Consider the following 21,477-nt stretch of genomic DNA (forward strand, 5'->3'; position numbering starts at 1 on the left):
TAAGAATTTGCTTATTCTAGGCATTTCATATGAGTGGAAACATACATTGTGTCTGGCTTCTTTCACTTGCCATAATGGTTTTAGGGCTCATCCATGTTGTAGCATACTTCATTATTTGTTTTTGCTGAATAATATTTTATTTAACGATATATTATGTTATGCTCATCACTCATCAGCAGATGGACATTTCTTTCCACTTCTTGCTATTATGAACAAAGCTGCTATGACTATTAATGTATGAGTTTTGTGTGGACATGTTTTCAAATATCTACTTGTATAGTTATCTAGGACAGAAATTGCTGGCTCATATGGCAATTTAATGTATATATATATATATATATATATATATATATATATATATATATATATATATTGATTTCAGAGAAGAAGGGAGAGGGAGAGAGAGGTAGAAACATCAATGACAGGAGATAATCATTGATTGGCTGCATCCAGCACGACTCCTACTGGGGATCAAGCCTGCAACCCTGGCATGCACCTTGCCCAGGAATCGAACCATGACCTCCTGGTTCATAGGTCGATGCTCAACTACTGAGCAATACTGGCTGGGCTCAAAGATTAACTTTTTGAGGAACTGGAAAATTATATTCAAAAGTGTTATACCATTTTGAATTCCCACTAACAATGTACAAGTTCCCATTTTTCCACATCCTGGACAACATTTGCTATTGTATGACTTTGCTTATTGTAGTCATCTTACTTGATATGAAGTGCTTCTCCTTTTGATTTGCATTTTATAAGGACTAATAATTTGAGCACCTTTACATGTACTTACTGGCCATTTTTATATCTTTGGAGCAATGTCCATTCAGATTCTTTGCCTATTTTTAAATTGATTTATGTCTGTAATTGAATCATAAGAGGTCTTTATATAATTTATGTATTCTAGATATAAGTCCCTTATTAGATATATGATTTGCAAACATTTTCTTTGATCATGTGGATTGTCTTTTCATTTTCTTGATGGTGTCCTTCAAACAAAAAATTTTTAAATGTTATGTAGTACTGCATATATTTTTTTTTCTTTTTATTTATTTATTAAATTTATTGGGATGATATTGATTAATATGACCATACAGGTTTCCGGTGTGGGTTTCTGTTACAAGATCTGTATATTGCACTGTGTACCTACCACCAAAGTCAAATCTTCTCCTGTTACCATATATTAGAACCCCCTCCTCACCCAACCTCCTTTCTATCTGGCAAGCACAATACTGCTATTTGTGTTCATAAGTTTCAGTTTTCTGTCCCACGTATAAATGAAATATTGTAATATGATTCTTAGCTTTTTCTGACTAATTTCACTTAGTATAATGTTCTCAAGGTCCATCCATGTTGCAGCAAATGGCACTATTTCTTATGGCTGAGTAGTATTCTTTTGTATATATGTACCACATCTTCTTTATATAGTTATCTATTGCAGAACACTTTGGTTGTTTCGATGTCTTAGCCACCATGAATAATGCTGCAATGTACATTATTTCAAGTTTTTCAGATATATATCCAGGAGAGTGATTACTGGGTCATATGGTAACTCTATTTTTAATTATTTGAGGAATCGCCAGATGGTTTCCATAGTAGTTGTACCAGTCTACATTACCACCAGCAGTGAATGAGGGTTCCCTTTTTCCCACAACCTCTCCAACATTTGTTATTGCTTGTCTTGTTGATAATGGCGACTCTAACTATATATTTTCTTGATGTGTTTTTAGTGTTACATCTAAGAAACCATTTCCTAATCTAACATCACTAGGATTTACTCCTGTTTTTTGTTTTAATTAATTTTAAAATATTTTGTGAAATTAATTTTTATTTTTTTTAATTTGTTGGGGTTTTATTGGTTAACCAAACTATATAGTTTTCAAGTGTACAATTCTATAATACATCAACTACATATTATATTATATGTTCATCAACCAAGTCTAGTCTCCTTTTATAACCATTTCTCCTGTTTACCCTCTTCTACATGACCCACCCACTTTCCCTCTAGTTATCACAATACTGTGGTCTGTGTCTATGAGTTTTACTTTTTGTTTAATTCAAGTATTTCACCCTGTCCTCCAGGTCCCTTCCTCTCTGACAGCTGTCAGTCTGTTCACTGATTCTATGAGTTTATTTCCATTTTATTTATTAGATTCCACTTAAAGTGAAATCATCTTTCTCTGACTGGCTTATTTCACTTAGCATAATTCACTATAGGTCCATCTATGCTGTTGAAAATGTAAGATTTCCTTCTTTTTTATGGCCAAAGAGTATTTCATAGCTTTTTATCCACTCATCTACTGATGGCCACTTGGGCTACTTTCAAATTTTGGCTACTGTAAATAGTGTTTCAGTGAACATAAGGGTGCATATATAATTTTTTGATTCAGTATTTCAGCTTTCTTAAGATATATTCCCAGAAGTGGAATTTCTGGGTCAAACAGCAGTTTCATTTTTAATTTTTTGAGGTAACTCCAAATTGTTTTCCACAGTGGCCGCATATAGGAATCTCTTTCACGATCCACGTGGAAAGAGTTCCAATTCAGGGTTTGGGTTCTGAAGAAAGGCCACACACAAATGAAGAGACTTGAGACTTGAAGAAATTCAACTTGGCTATATGAAAGGCCAGGTGGTAGTCCAACTCTAGTGGGAGAACTACTACTGCTCTGGCCCTTCCATTCCCTTTTATTAAGGTTTTGGGGAAAACATCTTAGGCAACATAAACAGAAATTTACATGTAGCCCTTAGGCAGGAAATAACAGAAACTTACCTGGGACAAACAAGGTATAGGCTGCTTCAGCTAACAATGTCTCAACTAAAGGGTGAGTGGTTAGAGAAACTAAGGTTGTTGACCAGCCTTCCTGGCTTCCTGTCAACATCTCTTTTTAGTGAAACTAATTTGTTTTCCAGCAGCAGTACCAATTTGCATTCCCAGCAGTAATGCATGAAGGTTCCCTTTTCTCCACATCCACATTGTTTGTTGATTTATTGATGATAGTCATTCTGACAGGTATGAGATGATATCTCATTGTGGCTTTCATTGGTATTTCTCTGATGATTAGTGATGTTGAGCATCTTTTCACATAACTATTGGCCATCTGTATGTCCTCTTTGGAGAAGTGCTTATTTAGATTCTTTGGCCAATTTATTAATTGAATTGTTTGTTTTTGTGTTGCATAAATTCTTTATAAATTTTGGATATATACCCCTTATCAAATGTATCACTGGCAAATATGTGGGTTGTCTTTTTATTCTGTTGATTGCTTTTTTTTTTTCTGTGAAAGAACTTTTTAATTTGATGTAGTTCCATTTGTTTATTTTTCTTTTATTACCCTTGACCAGGGAGATAAAAAGAAAAAAAAATATTGCTATGAGAAATGTCTAAGATTTTAATGCCTATGTTTTCTCCTAGGATTTTATGATCTCAAGTCTTAGATTTAAGTCTTTAATCCATTTTGAATTTATTCTTGTTTGTGGTATAAGAAGATGGTTTAATTTCATTTTTTTGCATGAATCTGACCAATTTTCTCAATGCCATTTATTGAATAGACATTCTTTACTCCATTGTATGTTCTTGACTTCTTTGAAAAATTTTCATTTATCATAAAGGAATAAGCTTATTTTGAGTTCTCTATTTTGTCTCATTGATCTCTGTTTTCATGCCAGTACCGTGCTGTTTTGATTACTATGGCCCTGTAGTATAGTTTGATTTCAGGTAGCATGACACCTCTAACTTTGTTCTTGTTTTTCAAGATTGATCAGGCTATTTGGCTTCTTTTGTGGTTCTGTATACATTTTTGAAATATTTCTTATACTTTCCTAAAATCTCTCAAACAAGCAATCAATAGGCATCAGTGTGCCCCATGCCTATGAATAAGTGGCCCAAGACATGGCACTAGCACCAGCCGGCCTTGCTTCACAGTTTGGCCTTGCCTGGGCACTTCCAAGCTGAATGCAAGTAGCATCCATCTGTAGATCACTCTGTAGCTCCTGCCAGGTGTCCCTAGGCAATGGCTGATTTTGCACCTCCTAGGAGGCCTCAGAGCCAGTGCTCCCAGTGGACAGCTTCAGACCATACCAGATTACAACTAAATACATTCACAAGTGACACATTCAAGTGGAAGACTCAGTGAACACCAAAACCCCACTGAAGCAAGTCCTGGTCCATATGGGTGTCTCACAGATGGCCCTCATAGCCAATTGGCCAGGGGGTCAATTCTTCCAAGTGGAACAAACAGGAATCAAGACTCAACTATAAAAAGACTGTACACAGTCCACACAGGGTCATACCTAGAATGCCAGCTTAGGTGACTAGGGAGGCTGAGCTACTGGGACTTACAGGACACCTACTACACAAAGCCACTCTACCAATTCCAGGAGACATAGCAGCTCTACCTAATACATAGAAAAAACACAGGAAAGCAGCCAAAATGTAGAGACAAAAAAAGTCACAAATGAAAGAACAGAAGAAACCTCTAGAAAAAGAACTAAATGAAATGGAAACAAGTCAACTACTTGATACAGAGTTCAACACAATGGTTAGAAGGATGCTCAAGGATCTTAATGAGAGCTTCAAGGACTTAGTGAGACTTTCAAGGATCTTAGTGAGAATTTCAAGAACCTTAGGGACAATGTCAAAGACATTAAAAAGGACCAGTCAGAAATTAAGCATACACTAACTAAAATAAATAATAATTTACGGGGGTTGAACAGTAGAACAGAAGAATCCAAGAATCAAATCAATGATGTGGAATATGAGGAAGTATAAAACACCCAATCAAAATATCAAAAATAAAAAAATTATAAAAATATGAAGATAGTGTAAGGAGCTTCTGGGACAGCTTCAAGTGTACCAACATTTGCATTATGGGGGTGACAGAAGGAGAAGAGAGAGAATGAAATATTGAAAACATATTTGAAGACATGACAGAAAACTTTCCCACCTGGTGAAAGAAATAGACTTAAAAGTCTAGGAAGCCCAGAGAGTCCGAAATATAATAAGAGGAACCCCAAAAAGCCAACAACCAAGACATATCATAATTTAAATTCCAAGGGCTAAAGACAAAGAGATAATCTTAAAAGCAGCAAGAGAAAAGCAGCCAGAAACTTTTTAGGCTAGAAAGAAGTGGCAAGAAATATTCAAAGGCTCACAACCAAGGACCCACAACCAAGATTACTCTACCTAGAAAAGCTATCATTTAGAACTGAAGAGCAGATAAAGGACTTTCTAGATAAGAGGCAGCTAAAGGATTTCATCACCTTCAGACCAGTATTACTAGAAATGTTAAAGGGTCTTCTGTAAGATGAGGAGGAGGAGGAAAAAGAACTGCCAAAAATATGATCAATAAAATGGCAATAAATACATGTCTATCAACAATTAAATCTAAAAATCAAATTAAATGAACAAGGAATCTAATGAACAAAATAAACTGATGAATAAAATAGAACTAGAGGCATGGAAACATGGAACAGACTGACGTATTTTAGAGGGAAGGGGGGATAGGAAGAGATTAGCCAAAGAACTTACATGTACATATATATGCTTTACCTATGAAAACAGACAATAGGGTGGTCAAGCCCTGGGGTGGGGCAGGAACTGGATGGAGGAGGGCAATGGGGGAGGGATAAAGAGAGACATACAAAATACTCTCAACAATAAATATTTTAAAAAAGAAATGATAAAGAAAAAATGGTATATTTTCAAACTGATGAATATAAATGTTCTAATAACATAAAAGTTATTTGAAAATGAAGGTGAATCAGAAGTTTTTTCTCAAAGAGATTTAAGAGAAACAAAAATTGAGACAATTCCTAATTATCAGACATGCAGTAAAACAAATTCTAAAGGGAGTTATTTAGATGAAAAGAAAATCATCAACAATGGGAAGAAGTAATTTAAGAAGAAATGAAGAAAACTACAAAGAGTTTATATGAATAAATCTACATGAATATTGGCTATTCAAAATAAGAACATCATTTTTCGGAGTTTAAAGTATATGTGTAATTAAAACATACCATCACAAAAATTTTTTCAGACTGGATATAAATACAAATTATAATTATGTGTGCTTATAAGAAATACTAGAGGCCTGGTGCATGAAAATTTGTGCACTTGGGGAGGCATGTCCCTCAGCCTGATCTCTGGCAGTTGGGGACCCCTTGGGGGATGTCCGCCTGTCTGTGCAGGGAGCGGGCCTAAGCCAGCAGTCTGATATCCCTCTCGCAGTCTGAGAGCCTTTGCTCCTTACCACCCACCTGCTCACTGCTCCTTAGCACTGCCTCAGAGGCAGGAGAGGTTCCTGACACTGCGGCTGTGCTTGCATGACTTCTGGCTGAATGGTGCTCCTCTTGTGGGAGTACACTGACCACCAGGGGGCAGCTTTTGCTTTGAGCATCTGCCCCCTGGTGGTCAGTGCATATCATAGTGGCTGATCATTCCACCATTTGGTTGATTTGCATATTACCCTTATCTAGAATGTTGATTTGCATATTACCCTTTTATTATATAGGATATTTAGACATAGAATCTTTGAAACTAATATTATATATAAAAGCCTAAGTGACTGAACAACCGTTCAACTGACTGTTCAACCAGTAGCTATGATGTGCACTGACCTCTAAGGGAAGACGCTCAATGCACAGGCGTGGAAACATGGAACAGACTGATGAATCTCAGAGGGAAGAAGGGAGGAGGAGGGTGAGAAGAGATTAACTAAAGATCTTACACACATACTAGAGACCTGGTGCACAGATTCATGCACCAATGGTGTCCTTCAGCCTGGCCTGCAGGGATTTTGCCAAAACCAGAAGTCCGAAATCCCCTGAGGGGTTCCAGATTGTAAGAGGGTGCAGGCCTGGCCAAGAAATCCCATCGGTGCCTGAATCCATGCTCCAGGTCTCTAGTCTACCATAGAAACATGAACTAAAATAAAGCTTCTCCATTTGTGCTAATTATGTATAAGACAAATTAGACTTTAAGGCAGGAAACATTATGGGAGATATTAGACATTTCACAATGATTACATGGTCAATTCAAAAAGTTTTTAGAAAACCTTAATTAGTATGCATAAAATAAAATAGATCCAAAATGCATTAAGTGAAAACTGCCAGAACTCTAAATATCCTATATAATAAAGAGGGGATATAAAAATTGACCGTAACTCCACCACAAAGATGGCGGTGCCCACAGTGGAGGCACAGTGTTTCTGTAACACAAGATGGTTGTGCCCACAGTAGAGGTGGGGTTTCTGTAACACAAGATGGCTGCACTCACAGCGGAGGCCGAGTTCCCTTAATGAGCAATCACTAGGGACTTTAGGCCGCACCCCCCTCCCCCACTGCATCCTTATGGGACTTGACAGCGGACCTCAGGTTGTGCCCCCCACCTGGCAGGCCATACCCCCTACCCTGGCACCAGGCTGGGGAACGTCAGGCCATACCCCCTTTCCCCGCAGTACTTGATGGGAAACCTCAAGGTGCACCCCCTGCCCCAGTGCTGGGCCAGGAGACCTCAGGCTGCATCTCCTGCCCAGTGGGGCTTGATGTGGGACCTGAGGCTGTACTCTCCTCCCCGTGGGCCTTGACAGGGGTCCTGAGGCTGTGTCCCCTGCCTGACGGGGCTTGATAAGGGTGGGACCGGCAGGGTCTGGATCTAGCCCAATTGGGGGGGGGGGCAGCTGGGTCTGGGTCTTGTGCAATTTTTAGTGCATGTGGGTGGGCGGAGTCTTGACTCTGGGTCCCATGATGCACCCCAGACTCTGACAAGAGTAAGATTTTCATATACATTTTACTAATTTTATTTCATCTCTGACACTTCTATTATAGAGAAAGGGCAAATAGCAATATTAAAATATTTCCTCTTAATTCCCTTTTAATGTGCATGAATTTTGGGCACTGGGCCACTAGTGAATAGATAACTCTACAAACAGGCTTGGAGATTTTAGTACAAGTTTTACAATAGCTGATTAAATAAGCAGACAAAAAGGTCTGGATATAGAAGAACAATTAGACTAACTAATATATCCTAATATATAAACATTGTATGCAATAAATGTTGAGCGCACATTTTTTTCAAATGTGCATGGACTATTGATCAAAATTGACTATATGCTAGGCCACAAAGCAAGTCTCAACTTTAAATGACTGAAATCAGACTATGTTCTCTGACCTCAGTGGAGTTAAAATAGAAATTAATAACAAAGCTACTAGAAATCTTCAAATATTGGAAAGTTAAGCAATATATTTTTAAATAGCTAAAGTACAAAGGACTCAAAATGGAAAGTTTAAAGTATTTTGAACTAAATTATAATAAAAATGTGACATCACAACTTGTCCAATGCATTTAAAACAGTGCTTAGAACTTAAAGCCTTTTATGTACATTCTAGAGGCCCAGTGTATGAATTCGTACATGGGTGTGGTCTGGCTGGCCTGGCCCCAATTGGCAGATTGGGGCTGGGCCTGTAGAAAGGAGAAGATGGTGGGAGATTGACCTGCCAGTCCGCCCCAATTGGGGGTAATCAGGGCCAGGCTGGCTGGGGGAAGGGACTGTGGGAGGTTGGTTGGCTGGCCCCACTCGCCCATTTGACCAGTTCGATGGCCTTAGTGGGTGTCATAGTGACCAGTCATTCTGGTCGTTCTGGTGTTCCTGGTTGCTGGCTTTTTAAATATAGAGATTAGAAAAGAAGAAAGGCTATAAATATCACATGCTTTCAGTTATTTGTGGAATATAATGAATAATATAAACAAAAATAGATCCAGGGAGATAGAAGCATTAAACAGACTGTCCAACCTCAGAGGGAAGGTTGGAGAGAGGGGGTAAAAGATCAACCAAAGGACTTGTATGCATGTATATAAACAGAACCCATAGACATATAGACAGTGGGGAGTGAGGGTATGTGCTGGCGGGTGTGGGAACAGCTTGGGAGAGGTCAAAAGAGGAAAAAGGAAACATATGTAATACTTGAAACAATAAAGAATTAAAAAAAGAAATAGGTTAGTACATTTGGGAAGAAAAATGCATGTAATTTAAGGACTGGAGACTACCTTGTGAGAAACTGGATTGCTGTTTAAACTGCAAGTTAGAAAGGTAGAATGAAGGCCTAGATAATGAGTAGGAGCCTTAAAAAGTCTTCACAGCTGAGTAAAAAAAGTTGAATAAGTCAATGAAGAAAAAACAACAACAACAGTCAGTTATGTTTTGGAAAAAAAGAGAAAAGCACTTTTAACCAAAGTATAGGAAGGAAGGGTATGACATGTTATGTGTGTTCACAAGTTGTAAGAAAACTAGCTGTTGTTTAGTGGAAATGTGGGTGAATTTCTCAAAACAGCTTTTCAGGAGGGCTTTAGATTTAATTTTCCTGTTTAGACATAAAATGACTCAGTTTGATGCAATTTACTAAGGAAAAGTTGAAAAGTATTTTTTAAAACCCCAAACTTATCAAATATGTTATACCAGAGACCTGGTACACAAAATTCATGCACAGGCAGAGTCCTTAGGCCTGGCTGGCTATCAGGGCTAATCGGGGCCTTCTAGCTGCTGGCTTGGGCCTTCCTTCATTCCACACCGGCCACAGTGGTGAGAGCATGTCATATTGAGTGATCAAACTCCTGGTCTCCTGGTTGAACTCCTGAGGGGACACTTTGCATATTAGCTTTTTATATATATAGATTGGTGAATAGCATTAATTGACAATTGGTTATGAAAATGCATTTTCTAGTATGCAATGATAAACCAAATTTGAATCAAAAAGGAGAAGAGCTAAAAATCCATGATATAAACACCTACCTCAAGAAAGTTAAAAAACACCTGGAGCAGCAGCATCCGGGCCCGGAGCAGCAGCATCCAGGCCCGGAGCAGCCAGGCCATGAGTGGCCAGGCCTGGAGCGGATGGGCCTGGAGAAGCCGGGCCCAGAACAGCTGGGTCGGGAGCAGCCAGGCCCGGAGCAGCAGCATCCAGGCACGGAGCAGCTGGGTGTGGAACGGCCTGAAGCAACAGCAGCCAGGCCAGGAGCAACAGTGGCCAGGACGGGAGCAGCCCAGCCGAACAGCTTGTTCCTCGCCTGCCCATGCCCTAGGGCTGCTTCTCAGACATGGCTGGAAACTTTTGAGGGAACTTGAGGGTCTGCTGAATCAAGTGATGAAGGCTTAGATCTGGATGTGTTGAGTTATTGTAGCACTGGGGTTTTGATCTGTGAGTGCCTTATGTGGGGTCTGGATGAGGTTGGTTGATCTATTTGGATGTGTCTTTTGTTTGAAGTGTATCCTTGGGAATGTGGAGTTATTATTGATTTGAGAAAATGCTAAGTAATTGATTTGCTACCTGAAAAATTTAAAGTTCTGAAAGTTTAAGGTCTCTTGCCAAAAAGAGGTTTTAAAGCTAACACCTTAATTTTAATGGAGAAAGGGGAGGACAAGCCCTTCCCACCCAGAACAGGTAATCCAATTCCAGCCAGCAGCTATCTTTAAACAATGTGTTCATTTGCATTTGAATGGCTACGCCTTTTGATAGCCCAAGGGCAAGTTTACATGTAAACAAGTTTGCTTCTCAGTTCTCAGGGCAGAAAAAACAAGGTTTAAAATTATTAGATTTTAAAATTTATTCTTAAAAATATAAAAGTATATTAGTAATTAAAAAAACAAGAAAATCAAAAAACCTGATGAACAATATTAACTGTTGATTATAATAGAATCAGAGATACGGGAGGGGAGTGGACTGACAATTCTCGGGGAAAAGGGGAGTGGTGGATTGGGGAAGAGACTGAACATAAACTATGCAACTATGGATGAAGACAATGGGGGGTGGGGAAAGGGCAGAGGGTGGGGTGGGAACCTGGTGGAGGGGGGAAAATGAGGAACTTATGTAATAATATGAACAATAAAGTTTGATTTAAAAAATTATACTATTGCTTAAAATTATAACTTCCCATTTTAAAATTAAGCTGTCATTTTAAATGCATGCCTTCAAATGTTTAACATTTGGTCTTCAAGCCCACTGATGTGGCTCAGTGGTTAGGTGTCAACCCAGGAATCAAGGAATCACCAGTTCAATTCTGGTCAGGGCATATGCCAGGGTTGCAGGCTTAATCCCCACTAGTGGGCATGCAGGAGACAGCTGATCAATGATGTTTCTTTCTCATTGATGTTTCTCTCCCTCTAAAAATCAATTAAAACATTTTTAAAAAAGATTAAAAAAAAAAAAAAAAAAGAAAGTTAAAAAACATCAAATAAATTCCAAGAAAGGAGATAGAGAGAAGCAAAACCAGGAATGAATGAAAAGGCAATTGAGAAGACCAATAAAGCCAAAAGTTGAGTCTTTGAAAAGAATGAAATTGATAAATCTACAAACAAAATGATAATATAAACAGAGAGAAGGCATAAATTATAAGTATCAGTAACAAAAAGGAACATTAATACAGAATTTATAAATATTAAAAAGATAACGACAGGATATTAACAATAAAATTGATAATTCCTATGAAATGAAAAAATAAGTAAAAATACATCTTATTAAAACCAATTTCAAGAAAATACACAAAATCCCAATACTCTTATGAATAATAAAGAAATTATAATTTATTAATATCTCTCAATTCTTCACAATGAATTATACCTAATACTTAAGGAAAAATAACACACTGATCTTACTTGAACTCTTCCAGGAATTATAAAGAAAGGAATGACATTTCCCTACTTTTTTTATGAGGCCATTGTAAACATTATACTAAAACCGTCAAAGACATTACAAGAAAGGACTACCATAGACCAAAACTCTTGTGAATTTTGCAAAAATCTCATGGAAAATATTAATGATATAAATCCAGAGTTTATAAGGAAAATATATCACAACAAATTTGGGTTTATTCTAGGAAGGAAGAATAGTTTAACTTAAAAAGCAGTAATTAATCCCATTAACAGGAAAATAGAATATATGATCATCACAATAGTTTTAAAAATCTTTGATAACATTCCACACTTCATCCATGTGCAAAACTCTTAGAAAACTAGAATTGAAGGAAAATTACTTAATCTGACAAAGGTTTTTTAAAAAAACTTTCAACACATGGCATATCAATGGTGAAATATTTTGGACCAGAAATGAGATTAGGTTGTCTGTATTACAATTTCTAGTCAATCTTTTGCTGTATATTTCCGGACAATAAATTAAGGCAATAAAAATAAATAGATCTTACAAACAATGAAAAGGAAGGAATTTGTGTTTCATTATCCTATATAATAAAAGGGTCACTATGATGTGCACTGACCACCAGAGGACAGACGCTCAATATAGAAGCTGCCCCCTGTTGGCCAGTGTGCTCCCACAGGGGGAGCGCTGCTCAGCCAGAAGCCCTGCTGACAGCTGGAGAGCACAGTGGTGGTGGGCCTCTGCGGCAATGCTAAGGATGTCTGTGGCTTAGGCCCGCTCCCCGTGGGAAGCGGGCCTAAGCCCTCAGTTGAACATCCTCCAAGGGCTCCCGGACTGTGAGAGGGCACAGGCTAGGCTGAAACCCACCCCCCCCCTCCCTCTGCACATCCCCAAAAGTGCACAAATGTCATGCACTGGGCCTCTAGTTTACACATAACACAGTTGTGTCTTTAGAAATTCTAAAAGCATTTACAAGTAATTTATTGGAATTAATAAATAAATTTAGCAAGTTTGCCAGATATAAGTTTAGTATATGTATTGGTCAGGGTTCTCTAGAGAAATAGAATTAATTGGATATATAGAAAGGATTTAAAAAAAATTAAACTCTTAATTGTTTAAAGTGTTACATGTATCTCATTTTCCCCTCATTGACCTCTTCCTGCCCACTCCTGCCCCCTAGCATATGTCCTCACCCCCCTAGTGTCTATGTCCATTAGTTTTGCGTATGTTCATGCATACAAGTTCTTTGGTTGATCTAATTTCCGCCACCCATACCCTGCCTTCCCTCTGAGGTTTGATGGTCTGTTTGATGCTTCTATGCCACTGTATCTATTTTTGTTAACCAGTTTATGCTGTTCATTATATTCCACAAATGAGTGAGATCATGTGATACTTACCTTTTTCTGACTGGCTTATTACCCTTAGCATAATGCTCTGCAGATCCATCCATGCTATTGCTAATGGTAAGAGTTCTTTCTTTTTTATAGCAGCATAGTATTCCATTGTGTAGATGCACCACTGTTTTTTAATCCACTCATCTGCTGATGGGATCGTAGGCTGTTTCCAAATCATGGCAATTGTAAATTGTGCTGCTATGAACAAAGAGGTGCATATATTCTTTCTGATTGGTATTTCTGGGTTTCTTGCTATATATTCCTAGAAGTGGGGTTGCTGGGTCAAATGGAAGATCTATTTTAATTAATTAATTAATTAATTTATTTATTTTGAGAAAACACTATACTGTTTTCCACAGTGGCTTCACTAGTCTGCATTCTAATCAGCAGTGCACAGGGGTTCCTTTTTCTCCTTATCCTCTCCACACTTGTGATTTGTTGATTTGCTGATGATAGCATTTCTGACAGGTGTGAGATGGTTCCTCATTGTCATTTTGATTTGCATTTCCCAGATGATTGGTAACTTAATTTTTTCATGTGTCTCTTAGCCTTCTATGTCCATTTTCAAAAAAGTATCTATGTAAGTAGGAAGGGATTTTTAAATAAGAAATTGCCTTGGACAATTAAGGAGATTGAAAATTTACAAGATCTGCCATTGGCAGACTGGGTGGAGACTCGGGAAAGCTGGTTGTAATTCAGACTAAGTCCAAAGGCTTAAGAATCAGGTCAGGCAAGAGCAGGAGAAGATTGATGTCCTAGCTCTAGCTATTATGCAGAAAGGGCTGAATCTTCCTTCCTCTGACTTTTTGTTTTATTCAGACCCTCTCATGTTAGGATGGGCAAAGTACTTTATTGGTCCACCTACTCAAATGATAATTTCATCCAGAAACACCTTCAAAGATACACCCAGAAATAATGTTTAGCCAAATATCTGGCAACCCTGTAACACAGTCCACTTCACATATAAAATTAAACATTAATGTACATATATATAAATACAAAATTATTTATATTTGTAAGTATTAGCAACAAGCAGAATATAAAATGAAAATAATATTGGCATTAGTATAAAAAGCATCAAATATCGAGGATTAAAATGAACAAAAGATGTGCAAGACTGCACAAAGAAAGTAACAGAAATATTGAAAGAAATTAGCATAGAGCTAAATAAAAAGAGAATTCTACACTAGGTATGGATTGGAAGACTCTGAATTTTATTTTATGTTTATTATAAGATCAATTTATTTTAACAATACAGAATATATTATAAACTAACATATAACCTTGCTGTCCCAAAAGGTATGTATCATTTTCAGCTCTTTAACAATGGTTTTCATATATGTATATGCAGGTTTTTGTTGTTGTTGGTTTTTTTTGTTTTTGTTTTTGTTTTTTTTTGTTTTTTTTTTTTTGAGGAGACAGACAGTTTTTATTGCTGGCCTGCCCAGCAGAGCTTATCTGGCTTCCATCGGAGTTTCTTCCTGCTTTGGGGCTCTTCAGGCTCTGACTCTGAGTTGGAGTCCCAGCCCCCATTGAAGGCAGAGATGGCGCTGCCCTTGGTGTTGGTGTGGAGGCTGTTGTCTGAGGAGGGGTAATTGGTCTGCAGTTGGGATTCGACCTCGCTTTCTCCAGTGCACAGACTTGCTGCTCCAGAGGAGCATCCTGCTGCTTGAAGTCATCAATATCTTGTTGGTGTGTGTATTTTTTCCTTTGCATATACTGGATAAACTCTGTGGCTTTGTCTCGGATTTGGGCCCGGGATGCCTTCTCTCCTTGGAACCGAGTCCCACAAACTGTGAAAGCTGTCTTTGATGTGGTCCCTACGCTTTCGTTCCAGTGCCTTATAATGAGCCTGTTTGTCAGCCGCAGGTTGCAGATTGAAACCTTGGTTACTCTTTGTCGCTCTCCACCTCGATGTCATCCTTATCACTCACTTCCTATGGCAGAGGCAGAGAATGGGTAAGGGTGGAGGGGAGGGGGAAGTCACTGACAACAAGCAAGTACCCCCAACACACTCACTCTCACATTCACACACACCTGTGTATGCAGTTCCTTTCATCATTTAACAGTGCTGTGAGCTTTTTCTCATGCCATTAACAATTTTCTACAGCATCATTATATTTTATTTTCTTTAAAAAACATTTCCATCACCATTTACCCCCATACCCTCTTACACCTTTCCCCCTTTCCCCACCCCCAATCATCAAATTGTTGTCCATGTAATGAGTTCTTTCTTTTTTCCTCAATCACTTCTCCCCCGCATCCACCAGAGAAGTATTTGTGTGGGTCTCTTTTTGTATTCTTCTATTCTATTGTTAGATTTTTTATTATTTGTAATAATAGGAAATTGGTTTAATTATTATCACTTTGTAAAATATCTTGATTTCTGTAAGTCATCAAACTTTGTTTTTCTATAAGACTTTCTATGCATTTTAAATATGTTCATTTCCCCCTAACTTTATGATTCTAAATAATAATTCCAGTTGGTTTATTTTTTATAGAAATTAACAACTGGATTCTAAATCTTACATAGAATTTCAAATGGCAATAGCATGGAAATTTATTTCAATAATAATTTGTAATTTTCAGTGTACAGTGCTGCACTTCTCTGGTTAAAATTATTTCTACCTTGGCCAGCGTGGCTCAGTGGTTGAGCATCAACCTATGAACCAAGAGATCAGGGTTCTATTCCCGGTCAGGACACATGCCCAGGTTGGGAGCTTGATCCCCAGTGTAGGGTGTGCAGGAGGCAGCCGATCAGTGATTCTATCTCATCATTGATGTTTCTATCTCTCTATCCATCTCTCTTTTTATATGAAATTGATAAAAAAATATTTTAAAAATTATTCCTAATTACTCTTCTTTTTAATTTAATTTTACGTGCAATTGTTTTCCTTAATGTTATTTTCAAATTCTTCATTGCTAGTGTAGAGAAATGCAGCTGATTTTTTTGTATTGATATTCCATCCTACAAGTTGCTAAACTCATTTATTAGCCCTAACGGCCATTTGTGAGTGTGTATAGTTTTACTTTTTCCCTTCCAATTAGGACATATTTTATTTCTTTTTCTTGCCTGATTGCTCAAGCTAGAACTTCTAATACAATGTTGAATGGGGAGATTGTATCAGTATCACAGTTGCATATCACATCTCCCCTTTTTTGCCCCCCAATTTCAACAACTTTGGCATCCCCCGTGAACAAAAACGTTTCTGTTGGAGCAGTGTGATCTATCACCATATGCAAATGAAGTCAGAAACTTTCATCATTATGTTCACTGGATAATATGCAGACAGACCACAGAATGAATGGTGGAACCAGTTGGAAATTGTGAACTAGACTCAGCCTCTTTTGGACACTGTCAGGTAAAACCTGGAGACAATTTACTTGGTGAGACCCCAAAGGAGAGAGTCTTTGTAGAAGCCCCAGGTTCCCAAAGATGTTTCAGCACTTCATTGGACAACTTTCCCTCCAAATAAAATAAAAGTTAAATGCATTGGAGAGGGCAAGGGGAACCTTGCCTACATTGTTCCTCTCACAAGGTGGGGCTGCACTAGCCAGCAGTGACCTCTCATATGAGGGGAAGTGAGTGGTGAGTGAGTGCTGCTCTCCTGATGTGTAGGAGAAACTCATTTCTTTCCCACAGCACCCAGAGTTCTGAAGTGGGACTTATATAAATAGGGGGAGGAAAGAGGTAAACAAAATACCAAAGTGCACTAAAGGGACACAATTTTCCCTGAGTGCATTCTGAACTCCAGGAAGAAGCCTGCCCATGGACTACTGGAAAAACCTCACAGAAGGTTCCCCCCACCTGGCCTGAGAGCACTCTCTATGGTATGAGTGTTCAAAACACACCCAGCCCCAATCTTTTTTAATCTACTTAAAAAATACATGTTTACTAAATTGATTGGGGTGACACTGGTCAATATATACATACTAGAGGCCCTGTGCATGAAATTCGTACACTGGGGGGGGGGGTGTCCCTCAGCCCAACCTATACCCTCTCCAATCTGGGACCCCTCGGGGGATGTCTGACTGCCTGTTTAGGTCCTACCCCAGAAATTGGGCCTAAACAGGCAGTCAGACATCTGTTTCACAATCCAGGGCTGCTGGCTCCCAACTGCTCGCCTGCCTGATTGCCCCTAACCGTTTATGCCTGCCAGACTGATCACCCCCTAACCACTCCTCTGCCAGCCTGATTGATGCCTAACTTCTCCCCTGACAGCCCAATTATACCCAACTGCCTTCCCCTGACAACCCGGTCATCCCCTAATGCCCTCTCCTGCATATTTCCTCTTTATTAGATAGGGTTTTTTCTTTAACATATTGGACAGCCCTAATTGGTTTGGCTAGGTGAATGGAGCATCAGCCTGCAGACTCAAGGGTTCCAGGTACGATTCCGGTCAAGGGCATGTACCTTGGTTGGGGGCACATACTCGATGGGGATTGTGCAGGAGACAGCTGATCGATGTTTCTCTCTCATAGATGTTTCTAACTCTCTATTCCTTTCCCTTCCTCTCCGTAAAAAAATCAATAAAATATATATTTTTAAAAAGGAAACATTTAAGATTCCTCCATATCTGCCTGGCTGGTGTGACTCAGTGGTTGAGACCCAAGGCTGCCACAGCTTGGAGGGGATCACGCCCCTGCCTGGCTGAGACCCGAGCCCAGGCTGCCGGTGCTGGCAGGGGATTGACCGTGGGGAGCAAATTAAAAAATATATATATTTTATTGATTTTTTACAGAGAGGAAGGGAAAGAGATAGAGAGTTAGAAACATTGATGAAAGAGAAACATAGATCAGCTGCCTCCTGCACACCCCCTACTGGGGATGTGTCCCCAACCAAGGTACATGCCCTTGACCAGAATCAAACCTGGGACCCTTCAGTCCACAGGCTGACGCTCTATCCACTGAGCCAAACCTGTTTCAGCTGTTTTTTGTTTTTTTTTTATAAAGGGTCAGCAGGGTGTCTTGGCAGCATTCCGCCAGGCCACTTACTCTGCAGGCTCTCAGCAACAGCCCTCCCTGAGACTGGGGGACTCCAGCGGGTCTGAGAGGACTGGGTGCCATCTTGTGGTTATGGGCACCACCATTTTTGTCACAGAGTGATGGTTAATTTGCATATTACTCTCTTATTAGATAGAATAGGTTTCAGCTGTGGGTTTCTATGTTGCAAGATCTTTGAATGCACTGTGTGCCCACCACCCAAATTCAAATCTTCTCCTGATGCTATATATTAGGACCCCATTCTCTCCCCACTACCTTTCCTCTAGCAACCACCGCACTGCTGTTTGTGTTCATGAGTTTCAGTTTTATATCCCACATATGAGGAAAATTATATAGTTCTTAGCTTTCTCTGACTGATTTAACATAATGTTCTCAAGTTCTATACATAGCATTGTAAATGGTGCTATTTCATCCTTTCTTGTGATAAGTAGTATTCCATTGTGTATGTGTACCACATCTTTATCCAGTTCTCTTTCATTAGACACTTTGGTTGTTTCCATGTCTTGGCCATTGTGAATAATGATGAACATAGGGGTCCATACATCCTTGTGAGCACATGATTTTGAGATTTTCTGGTATATACCCAAGAGAGGAATTGCTGGGTTGTATGGTAGCTCTATTCTCAGTTTTTTGAGGAATCATCAGACAACTTTCCATAGTGGTTGTAGCAGTCTACATTTCCACCAGCAGTGAATGAGAGTTCCCTTTTTCTGACAACATCTCCAACACTTGTTATTGCTTGTCTTGTTGATAATGACCACTCTAACAGATGTGAGGTGGTATCTCACTGAAATTCATGCACTGGGGTGGTGGTGGGGAGGTGGATCCCTCAGCCCAGCCTGCATCCTCCCACAGTTCGGGATCCCTCAGGGGATATCCAACTGATGGCTTAGTCCACTCTGGGGAGTGGGTCTAAGCTGTTAGTAGGACATCTTTAGCACTGCTGCAGAAGGGGAGGAGAGGCTCCCACAACCACCACTGTGCTTGCCAGCTATGAGCCTAGCTTCTGGCCGAGCAGCACTCTCCCTGTGGAAGTGCACTGACCACCAGGGGGCAGCTCCTGTGTTGAGCATATGCTCTCTAGTGGTGAGTGTGTATCATTAATGACAGGTTGTTCCACTGTTCAGTTTATTTGCATATTTTTAGCACATGCAAATAATATAGGATTATTATGTAGGGTTTTATTATATAGGATTAGCTGTTAGTATGTCTTATGGGAAAAGGTGTATTTTCAGGCCTTCCACCAAATTCTTGATTGGGTTGTTTGTTTGTTTGGTGTTGAGTTTTATGAGTTCTTTATATATTATGGAAATTAAACCTTTGTCAGAGCTACTGTTTGCAAATACCTCCAATCTGGTGGCTGACTCATTGTTTTGATCTCAGTTTCTGTTGCTGTGCAGAAGATTTTTAGTTTGATATAGTGCCATTCATTTACTTTTGCCTTTACTTTCCTAACATTTGTGGTTACATTCATAAAATGTTCTCTACTACCAAGGTCCATAAGTTTTTTTTAACCTATATTTTCTTCTATGTAACTTATTGTTTCAGGAACATATTTATAACTTTGATCCATTTTGAATTAATTTTGAACATGAGAACAAACTGTAATTTAGTTTTATTCATTTGTATGTGGCTTTCCAGTATTCCCAGCACCATTTTTGAAGAGGCTATCTTTACTCTATTGTGTGTTTCTGGCTCTTTTGTCAAAATTACCTGTCCATATACATGTGGTTTCATAGCTCAGTTCTCTATTCTATACCATTGATTTGTGTGTGTGTGTATCTGCGAATACCATGCTTTTTTGATGATCATAGCTCTGTAGTATAAGTCAGATAGTTAATACCTCCAGCTTTGTTCTTTTTTCTCAGAATTGCTTTGTTTATTCGAAGTCTTTTGTGATTCCATGCAAATATGATGACTTATAATTCTATGTCTTTAAAAAATAACATTGGGATTTTGATGGGGATTGCATTAAGTCTATTGCTTTGGATAATATGGCCATTTTAACTATATTGATTCTCCCGATCCATAAACATAGCATATTTTTCCATTTTGTTGTGCCTTTTTCAATCTCTTTTAATAATGCTTTCTAATTTTTAGTATATAGGTCTTTCATGTCCCTTGTTCAGTTTGTTCCTAGGTAATTTATTCTTTTTTATTTTTATTGTTCAGATTATTACAGATGTCCCTCTTTTTACACCCCCTAGCTCCCCTCCACCCAGTTCCCACCCACCCCATGCCCTTAACCGCCCCTCCCCCCCCCCACTGTACTGATGCTTTCAATTTGGTAGTATTTTCTTTAGGATTTCTGCATCAGTATTCATTATATTTATTAGTCTATAGTTTTCATTTCTTTGTGTTCACTTTGCCAGATTTTTGGTATAAGGGCCTTATAGAATGTGCTAGGAAGTATTGCCTCTTCTTCATTTTTTGGGAAGGTTTTGAGAAGTGTAGGTTTTAAATTTTCTTTGAGGAGGAAGAAAAAGATGGCTGCCGATGGGAAGGCAAACTGCAAGATAGTGTGTGAATGAGAGAATGAGAGTCTGTGGACGTAAAGGGAGTGTCAATTTGTGGGTGAGGGACAGCTATATTCCAAGGGACTGTTGGGTACTGCCAGACCAAGCTCCCCTGACCAGGCAGCCTCCACTGCTGCTGAAATCTCTCCCAGAGCAACTGACTCTGCCCTGGAGACTACGCCATCTTGAAGGGGAGAGGAGCTATTATCAGAAGCCTATACATCCCAGGACTCTACTACCTCAACACCCAGGGAACAGCTGTGAACCCAAGAACACCAGATCTCAAGCAGCATAAATATGCAGACTTAGATGAGCTCTGCATCTTCTCATGGAAAGGTCAGATTTTTTCCTAGGAAAAGGTGAGGTTTGTGATCCTGGCTGGAGAGAGAAATGTGCAACATGGGATCTAAAGGTTCAGGGGAAGTCTGTGCTCCACAAAATCTGTGGCCGTTAGGCCTAGTGTCATCCACGAATGTGGAAGGGGTTCCACAGGGCTGCTAGCAGAAGTGAACTTTAAAAATCAACTCATTGCTGGATTGGACAGAAAAAGGCAACCTGAAATTTTTTAAATATGTTTATTGATTTTTATTTTATTTTACAGAGAGGAAGAGAGGGGGATAGAGAGCTAGAAACATCGATGAGAGAGAAACATCGATCAGCTGCCTCCTGCACACTCACCACTGGGTATGTGCCCACAACCAAGGTACATGCCCTTGACCAGAATCGAACTTGGGTCTGCAGACTGATGCTCTATCCACTGAGCCAAACCGATTAGGCTTCAGCCTGAAATTTTAACAGGGTACTGGCTGCTTAGTGCCAGGGGGAAAAAGACACACACAGATATTCACAGAGTTGCATGCAGTGCCAGAAGGTAAAAGTCACAAGTTTGTGCACTTACTCTAGCTCTTTTTTTCTTTTTA

General features: G+C 39.1%; 1 protein-coding gene and 1 pseudogene across 2 annotated transcripts in view; one reads left to right on the top strand and one right to left on the bottom strand.

Annotated features, from left to right (window-relative positions):
• MORC4 (MORC family CW-type zinc finger 4) overlaps positions 1 to 21,477 on the top strand; it is a 737,287-nt gene that overhangs the window by 529,959 nt on the left and 185,851 nt on the right. The window lies entirely within an intron of this gene.
• LOC311615432 (protein max-like) lies at positions 14,467 to 18,541 on the bottom strand (annotated as a pseudogene). Its single transcript has 2 exons — positions 18,494 to 18,541; positions 14,467 to 14,974 (listed from the first exon to the last, which is right to left on the bottom strand). The product of its transcript is annotated as a protein max-like (transcript).

The sequence above is a fragment of the Pipistrellus hanaki genome, assembly GCF_964339955.1.
Source record: "Pipistrellus hanaki genome assembly, chromosome: X".
NCBI classification, from domain to species: domain Eukaryota; kingdom Metazoa; phylum Chordata; class Mammalia; order Chiroptera; family Vespertilionidae; genus Pipistrellus; species Pipistrellus hanaki.